Source organism: Pseudophryne corroboree, unplaced genomic scaffold (genome assembly GCF_028390025.1).
Source record: "Pseudophryne corroboree isolate aPseCor3 unplaced genomic scaffold, aPseCor3.hap2 scaffold_428, whole genome shotgun sequence".
NCBI lineage: Eukaryota > Metazoa > Chordata > Amphibia > Anura > Myobatrachidae > Pseudophryne > Pseudophryne corroboree.
In genome coordinates, this window is record NW_026970060.1 from 366251 (window position 1) to 375400 (window position 9150).

Consider the following 9150-nt stretch of genomic DNA (forward strand, 5'->3'; position numbering starts at 1 on the left):
AGCTTGAATTTCAATGATGCATTGGGGCAACAATTTTGTGAGAAACATCTTCACCCTTAAATAAAGATTTTCGTAATTCCTTACCTGTGTGCTAATTAGATATCACCTTGTTTTCACATTAAACAGACTTCCACATGAGAAAGCAGCAAGGATGCAGTGGCGTTAATGTTTCCTGGTGTCAACCTGTATTATTTCAGTAGACATTGAAATGAGGATGCATCTTGCTGCCTTTCCAATGAAGCAAGTTTAATTTAGTAATAGGTGAAAAACAATCCCTACAAAGGTGTTAATCAGAGACTTGGCTTTGTGGACACTTTTCAGAGAACAAATTTGTTAGCATAAAAATAAAGCCAGAAAATAAAGAGCTGTTTAATCACGCAATTTGATTTTTTTGCCAGCATATTTCTTTTTCTCTGCAACCCACTGCTAAATTGTGCTTCCTAGATGTTTTTATAAAATCACTGAATCAAATCTAACTCTGATTACATCAGAGAAGGCCAGGTACCCTACACCATAAGAGGGGATATGAAATTTGACTTGTCTACTTAAAGATCACCAAAATCTGATAACAAGGTCAATTAGGTCCCTGGGTGGGATTGAACCACCAACCTTTTGGTTAATAGCCGTACACACTAACTGATTGCGCCACAGAGACACTTTGCAAAAGGTCATACTGACAAAGGCTAATAAGCATTCATCTATAACGTTTCCTAGAAAAACTTTAAAAAGTCAATAATCTGGAGAGTTTTTGTAAGATGTTTCTTCCATCAACCAACGAAGAAACACATTGGTACTTTCCCATGATGAGTGAGTGCTTCAGGATCTCTTGCACTTACATGTGCAGCAGAGTACTGCAATGGAAGCATGCTGGGCCCATAACCCAGAGGTAAGCAGATTGAAACTATCCTCTGCTATATGCATTTTTTTTTGTTAATTAAAGTAATCCAAAACTGGGATTGATATTTTGGCTCTTTTATTTTTACTTAAAGTACAATAACTTTTACCATTTTAATTTGTTTTAATAGTATATTGACATTATTGTTTTCTTTCAAAAATCCACTTCATTTTCTTTACCCTATTATTAAAATGGTAATTGACAAAAACAAACTACATTGTCACCAGAAGAGCAATACAAAATGTACAAGTGATATATTAAAATCATCTTTCCAGCTTGAATTTCAATGATGCATTGGGTCAATAATTTTGTGAGAAACATCTTCACCCTTAAATAAAGATTTTCTTAATTCCTTACCTGTGTGCTAATTAGATATCACCTTGTTTTCACATTAAACAGACTTCCACATGAGAAAGCAGCAAGGATGCAGTGGCGTTAATGTTTCCTGGTGTCAACCTGTATTATTTCAGTAGACATTGAAATGAGGATACATCTTGCTGCCTTTCCAATGAAGCAAGTTTAATTTAGTAATAGGTGAAAAACCATCCCTACAAAGGTGTTAATCAGAGACTTGGCTTTGTGGACACTTTTCAGAGAACAAATTTGTTAGCATAAAAATAAAGCCAGAAAATGAAGAGCTGTTTAATCACGCAATTTGATTTTTTTGCCAGCATATTTCTTTTTCTCTGCAACCCACTGCTAAATTGTGCTTCCTAGATGTTTTTATAAAATCACTGAATCAAATCTAACTCTGATTACATCAGAGAAGGCCAGGTACCCTACACCATAACAGGGGGTATGAAATTTGACTTGTCTACTTAAAGATCACCAAAATCTGATAACAAGGTCAATTACGTCCCTGGGTGGGATTGAACCACCAACCTTTTGGTTAATAGCCGTACACACTAACTGATTGCGCCACAGAGACACTTTGCAAAAGTACATACTGACAAAGGCTAATAAGCATTCATCTAAAACGTTTCCTAGAAAAACTTAAAAAAGTCAATAATCTGGAGAGTTTTTGTAAGATGTTTCTTCCATCAACCAACGAAGAAACACATTGGTACTTTCCCATGATGAGTGAGTGCTTCAGGATCTCTTGAACTTACATGTGCAGCAGAGTACTGCAATGGAAGCATGCTGGGCCCATAACCCAGAGGTAGGCAGATTGAAACTATCCTCTGCTATATGCATTTTTTTTTGTTAATTAAAGTAATCCAAAACTGGGATTGATATTTTGTCTCTTTTATTTTTACTTAAAGTACTATAACTTTTACCATTTTAATTTGTTTTAATAGTATATTGACAGTATTGTTTTCTTTCAAAAATCCACTTCATTTTCTTTACCCTATTATTAAAATGGTAATTGACAAAAACAAACTACATTGTCACCAGAAGAGCAATACAAAATGTACAAGTGATATATTAAAATCATCTTTCCAGCTTGAATTTCAATGTTGCATTGGGTCAACAATTTTGTGAGAAACATCTTCACCCTTAAATAAAGATTTTCTTAATTCCTTACCTGTGTGCTAATTAGATATCACCTTGTTTTCACATTAAACAGACTTCCACATGAGAAAGCAGCAAGGATGCAGTGGCGTTAATGTTTCCTGGTGTCAACTTGTATTATTTCAGTAGACATTGAAATGAGGATGCATCTTGCTGCCTTTCCAATGAAGCAAGTTTAATTTAGTAATAGGTGAAAAACCATCCTTACAAAGGTGTTAATCAGAGACTTGGCTTTGTGGACACTTTTCAGAGAACAAATTTGTTAGCATAAAAATAAAGCCAGAAAATGAAGAGCTGTTTAATCACTCGATTGGATTTTTCTGCCAGCATATTTTTTTTCTCTGCAACCCACTGCTAAATTGTGCTTCCTAGCTGTTTTTTATAAAATCACTGAATCAAATCTAACTCTGATTACATCAGAGAAGGCCATGTACCCTACACCATAAGAGGAGGTTTGAAATTTTGACTTGTCTACTTAAATATCACCAAAATCTGATCACAAGGTTAATTACGTCCCTGGGTGGGATTGAACCACCAACCTTTTGGTTAATAGCCAAACACACTAACCGATTGCGCCACAGAGACACTTTGCAAAAGTCCATACTGACAAAGGCTAATAAGCATTCATCTAAAACGTTTCCTAGAAAAACTTTAAAAAGTCAATAATCTGGAGAGTTTTTGTAAGATGTTTCTTCCATCAACCAACGAAGAAACACATTGGTACTTTCCCATGATGAGTGAGTGCTTCAGGATCTCTTGCACTTACATGTGCAGCAGAGTACTGCAATGGAAGCATGCTGGGCCCATAACCCAGAGGTAGGCAGATTGAAACTATCCTCTGCTATATGCATTTTTTTTGTTAATTAAAGTAATCCAAAACTGGGATTGATATTTTGTCTCTTTTATTTTTACTTAAAGTACAATAACTTTTACCATTTTAATTTGTTTTAATAGTATATTGACAGTATTGTTTTCTTTCAAAAATCCACTTCATTTTCTTTACCCTATTATTAATATGGTAATTGACAAAAACAAACTACATTGTCACCAGAAGAGCAATACAAAATGTACAAGTGATATATTAAAATCATCTTTCCAGCTTGAATTTCAATGATGCATTGGGGCAACGATTTTGTGAGAAACATCTTCACCCTTAAATAAAGATTTTCTTAATTCCTTACCTGTGTGCTAATTAGATATCACCTTGTTTTCATATTAAACAGACTTCCACATGAGAAAGCAGCAAGGATGCAGTGGCGTTAATGTTTCCTGGTGTCAACTTGTATTATTTCAGTAGACATTGAAATGAGGATGCATCTTGCTGCCTTTCCAATGAAGCAAGTTTAATTTAGTAATAGGTGAAAAACCATCCTTACAAAGGTGTTAATCAGAGACTTGGCTTTGTGGACACTTTTCAGAGAACAAATTTGTTAGCATAAAAATAAAGCCAGAAAATAAAGAGCTGTTTAATCACTCAATTGGATTTTTCTGCCAGCATATTTTTTTTCTCTGCAACCCACTGCTAAATTGTGCTTCCTAACTGTTTTTATAAAATCACTGAATCAAATCTAACTCTGATTACATCAGAGAAGGCCAGGTACCCTACACCATAACAGGGGGTTTGAAATTTTGACTTGTCTACTTAAAGATCACCAAAATCTGATCACAAGGTTAATTACGTCCCTGGGTGGGATTGAACCACCAACCTTTTGGTTAATAGCCAAACACACTAACCGATTGCGCCACAGAGACACTTTGCAAAAGTCCATACTGACAAAGGCTAATAAGCATTCATCTAAAACGTTTCCTAGAAAAAGTTTAAAAAGTCAATAATCTGGAGAGTTTTTGTAAGATGTTTCTTCCATCAACCAACGAAGAAACACATTGGTACTTTCCCATGATGAGTGAGTGCTTCAGGATCTCTTGCACTTACATGTGCAGCAGAGTACTGCAATGGAAGCATGCTGGGCCCATAACCCAGAGGTAGGCAGATTGAAACTATCCTCTGCTATATGCATTTTTTTTGTTAATTAAAGTAATCCAAAACTGGGATTGATATTTTGTCTCTTTTATTTTTACTTAAAGTACAATAACTTTTACCATTTTAATTTGTTTTAATAGTATATTGACAGTATTGTTTTCTTTCAAAAATCCACTTCATTTTCTTTACCCTATTATTAAAATGGTAATTGACAAAAACAAACTACATTGTCACCAGAAGAGCAATACAAAATGTACAAGTGATATATTAAAATCATCTTTCCAGCTTGAATTTCAATGATGCATTGGGTCAACAATTTTGTGAGAAACATCTTCACCCTTAAATAAAGATTTTCTTAATTCCTTACCTGTGTGCTAATTAGATATCACCTTGTTTTAACATTAAACAGACTTCCACATGAGAAAGCAGCAAGGATGCAGTGGCGTTAATGTTTCCTGGTGTCAACCTGTATTATTTCAGTAGACATTGAAATGAGGATACATCTTGCTGCCTTTCCAATGAAGCAAGTTTAATTTAGTAATAGGTGAAAAACCATCCCTACAAAGGTGTTAATCAGAGACTTGGCTTTGTGGACACTTTTCAGAGAACAAATTTGTTAGCATAAAAATAAAGCCAGAAAATGAAGAGCTGTTTAATCACGCAATTTGATTTTTTTGCCAGCATATTTCTTTTTCTCTGCAACCCACTGCTAAATTGTGCTTCCTAGATGTTTTTATAAAATCACTGAATCAAATCTAACTCTGATTACATCAGAGAAGGCCAGGTACCCTACACCATAACAGGGGGTATGAAATTTGACTTGTCTACTTAAAGATCACCAAAATCTGATAACAAGGTCAATTACGTCCCTGGGTGGGATTGAACCACCAACCTTTTGGTTAATAGCCGTACACACTAACTGATTGCGCCACAGAGACACTTTGCAAAAGTACATACTGACAAAGGCTAATAAGCATTCATCTAAAACGTTTCCTAGAAAAACTTTAAAAAGTCAATAATCTGGAGAGTTTTTGTAAGATGTTTCTTCTATCAACCAACGAAGAAACACATTGGTACTTTCCCATGATGAGTGAGTGCTTCAGGATCTCTTGCACTTACATGTGCAGCAGAGTACAGCAATGGAAGCATGCTGGGCCCATAACCCAGAGGTAGGCAGATTGAAACTATCCTCTCCTATATGCATTTTTTTGTTTGTTAATTAAAGTAATCCAAAACTGGGATTGATATTTTGGCTCTTTTATTTTTACTTAAAGTACAATAACTTTTACCATTTTAATTTGTTTTAATAGTATATTGACAGTATTGTTTTCTTTCAAAAATCCACTTCATTTTCTTTACCCTATTATTAAAATGGTAATTGACAAAAACAAACTACATTGTCACCAGAAGAGCAATACAAAATGTACAAGTGATATATTAAAATCATCTTTCCAGCTTGAATTTCAATGATGCATTGGGGCAACGATTTTGTGAGAAACATCTTCACCCTTAAATAAAGATTTTCTTAATTCCTTACCTGTGTGCTAATTAGATATCACCTTGTTTTCACATTAAACAGACTTCCACATGAGAAAGCAGCAAGGATGCAGTGGCGTTAATGTTTCCTGGTGTCAACCTGTATTATTTCAGTAGACATTGAAATGAGGATGCATCTTGCTGCCTTTCCAATGAAGCAAGTTTAATTTAGTAATAGGTGAAAAACCATCCTTACAAAGGTGTTAATCAGAGACTTGGCTTTGTGGACACTTTTCAGAGAACAAATTTGTTAGCATAAAAATAAAGCCAGAAAATAAAGAGCTGTTTAATCACTCAATTGGATTTTTCTGCCAGCATATTTTTTTTCTCTGCAACCCACTGCTAAATTGTGCTTCCTAGCTGTTTTTATAAAATCACTGAATCAAATCTAACTCTGATTACATCAGAGAAGGCCAGGTACCCTACACCATAACAGGGGGTTTGAAATTTTGACTTGTCTACTTAAAGATCACCAAAATCTGATAACAAGGTCAATTAGGTCCCTGGGTGGGATTGAACCACCAACCTTTTGGTTAATAGCCGTACATACTAACTGATTGCACCACAGAGACACCTTGCAAAAGTCCATACTGACAAAGGCTAATAAGCATTCATCTAAAACGTTTCCTAGAAAAACTTTAAAAAGTCAATAATCTGGAGAGTTTTTGTAAGATGTTTCTTCCATCAACCAACGAAGAAACACATTGGTACTTTCCCATGATGAGTGAGTGCTTCAGGATCTCTTGAACTTACATGTGCAGCAGAGTACTGCAATGGAAGCATGCTGGGCTCATAACCCAGAGGTAAGCAGATTGAAACTATCCTCTGCTATATGCATTTTTTTTTGTTAATTAAAGTAATCCAAAACTGGGATTGATATTTTGTCTCTTTTATTTTTACTTAAAGTATAATAACTTTTACCATTTTTAATTTGTTTTAATAGTATATTGACATTATTGTTTTCTTTCAAAAATCCACTTCATTTTCTTTACCCTATTATTAAAATGGTAATTGACAAAAACAAACTACATTGTCACCAGAAGAGCAATACAAAATGTACAAGTGATATATTAAAATCATCTTTCCAGCTTGAATTTCAATGATGCATTGGGTCAACAATTTTGTGAGAAACATCTTCACCCTTAAATAAAGATTTTCTTAATTCCTTACCTGTGTGCTAATTAGATATCACCTTGTTTTCACATTAAACAGACTTCCACATGAGAAAGCAGCAAGGATGCAGTGGCGTTAATATTTCCTGGTGTCAACTTGTATTATTTCAGTAGACATTGAAATGAGGATGCATCTTGCTGCCTTTCCAATGAAGCAAGTTTAATTTAGTAATAGGTGAAAAACCATCCTTACAAAGGTGTTAATCAGAGACTTGGCTTTGTGGACACTTTTCAGAGAACAAATTTGTTAGCATAAAAATAAAGCCAGAAAATGAAGAGCTGTTTAATCACTCGATTGGATTTTTCTGCCAGCATATTTTTTTTCTCTGCAACCCACTGCTAAATTGTGCTTCCTAGCTGTTTTTTATAAAATCACTGAATAAAATCTAACTCTGATTACATCAGAGAAGGCCATGTACCCTACACCATAAGAGGAGGTTTGAAATTTTGACTTGTCTACTTAAATATCACCAAAATCTGATCACAAGGTTAATTACGTCCCTGGGTGGGATTGAACCACCAACATTTTGGTTAATAGCCAAACACACTAACCGATTGCGCCACAGAGACACTTTGCAAAAAGTACATACTGACAAAGGCTAATAAGCATACATCTAGAACGTTTCCTAGAAAACATTAAAAAATCAATAATCTGGAGAGTTTTTGTAAGATGTTTCTTCCATCAACCAACGAATAAACACATTGGTACTTTCCCATGATGAGTGAGTGCTTCAGGATCTCTTGCACTTACATGGGCAGCAGAGTACTGCAATGGAAGCATGCTGGACCCATAACCCAGAGGTAGGCAGATTGAAACTATCCTTTGCTATATGCATTTTTTTTGTTAATTTAAGTAATCAAAACTGGGATTGATATTTTTGCTCTTTTATTTTTACTTAAAGTACAATAACTTTTACCATTTTAATTTGTTTTAATAGTATATTGACAGTATAGTTTTCTTTCAAAAATCCACTTAATTTTCTTTACCCTGTTATTAAAATGGTAATTGACAAAAAAACTACATTGTCACCAGAAGAGCAATACAAAATGTACAAGTGATATATTTAAATCATCTTTCCAGCTTGAATTTCAATGATGCATTGGGGCAACAATTTTGTGAGAAACATCTTCACCCTTAAATAAAGATTTTCGTAATTCCTTACCTGTGTGCTAATTAGATATCACCTTGTTTTCACATTAAACAGACTTCCACATGAGAAAGCAGCAAGGATGCAGTGGCGTTAATGTTTCCTGGTGTCAACCTGTATTATTTCAGTAGACATTGAAATGAGGATGCATCTTGCTGCCTTTCCAATGAAGCAAGTTTAATTTAGTAATAGGTGAAAAACAATCCCTACAAAGGTGTTAATCAGAGACTTGGCTTTGTGGACACTTTTCAGAGAACAAATTTGTTAGCATAAAAATAAAGCCAGAAAATAAAGAGCTGTTTAATCACGCAATTTGATTTTTTTGCCAGCATATTTCTTTTTCTCTGCAACCCACTGCTAAATTGTGCTTCCTAGATGTTTTTATAAAATCACTGAATCAAATCTAACTCTGATTACATCAGAGAAGGCCAGGTACCCTACACCATAAGAGGGGGTATGAAATTTGACTTGTCTACTTAAAGATCACCAAAATCTGATAACAAGGTCAATTAGGTCCCTGGGTGGGATTGAACCACCAACCTTTTGGTTAATAGCCGTACACACTAACTGATTGCGCCACAGAGACACTTTGCAAAAGGTCATACTGACAAAGGCTAATAAGCATTCATCTATAACGTTTCCTAGAAAAACTTTAAAAAGTCAATAATCTGGAGAGTTTTTGTAAGATGTTTCTTCCATCAACCAACGAAGAAACACATTGGTACTTTCCCATGATGAGTGAGTGCTTCAGGATCTCTTGCACTTACATGTGCAGCAGAGTACTGCAATGGAAGCATGCTGGGCCCATAACCCAGAGGTAAGCAGATTGAAACTATCCTCTGCTATATGCATTTTTTTTTGTTAATTAAAGTAATCCAAAACTGGGATTGATATTTTGGCTCTTTT

General features: G+C 34.9%; 3 non-coding genes across 3 annotated transcripts; all 3 read right to left on the bottom strand.

Moving 5' to 3' along the window:
• Positions 1-2918: 2918 nt before the first annotated feature.
• TRNAN-AUU (transfer RNA asparagine (anticodon AUU)) lies at positions 2919-2992 on the bottom strand. Its single transcript has one exon. It is a non-coding gene; the product is annotated as a tRNA-Asn (tRNA).
• A 1093-nt stretch (positions 2993-4085) lies between these two features.
• Positions 4086-4159, bottom strand: TRNAN-AUU (transfer RNA asparagine (anticodon AUU)). The gene has a single exon. It is a non-coding gene; the product is annotated as a tRNA-Asn (tRNA).
• A 3433-nt stretch (positions 4160-7592) lies between these two features.
• Positions 7593-7666, bottom strand: TRNAN-AUU (transfer RNA asparagine (anticodon AUU)). The gene has a single exon. It is a non-coding gene; the product is annotated as a tRNA-Asn (tRNA).
• Between the last annotated feature and the right edge of the window lie 1484 nt (positions 7667-9150).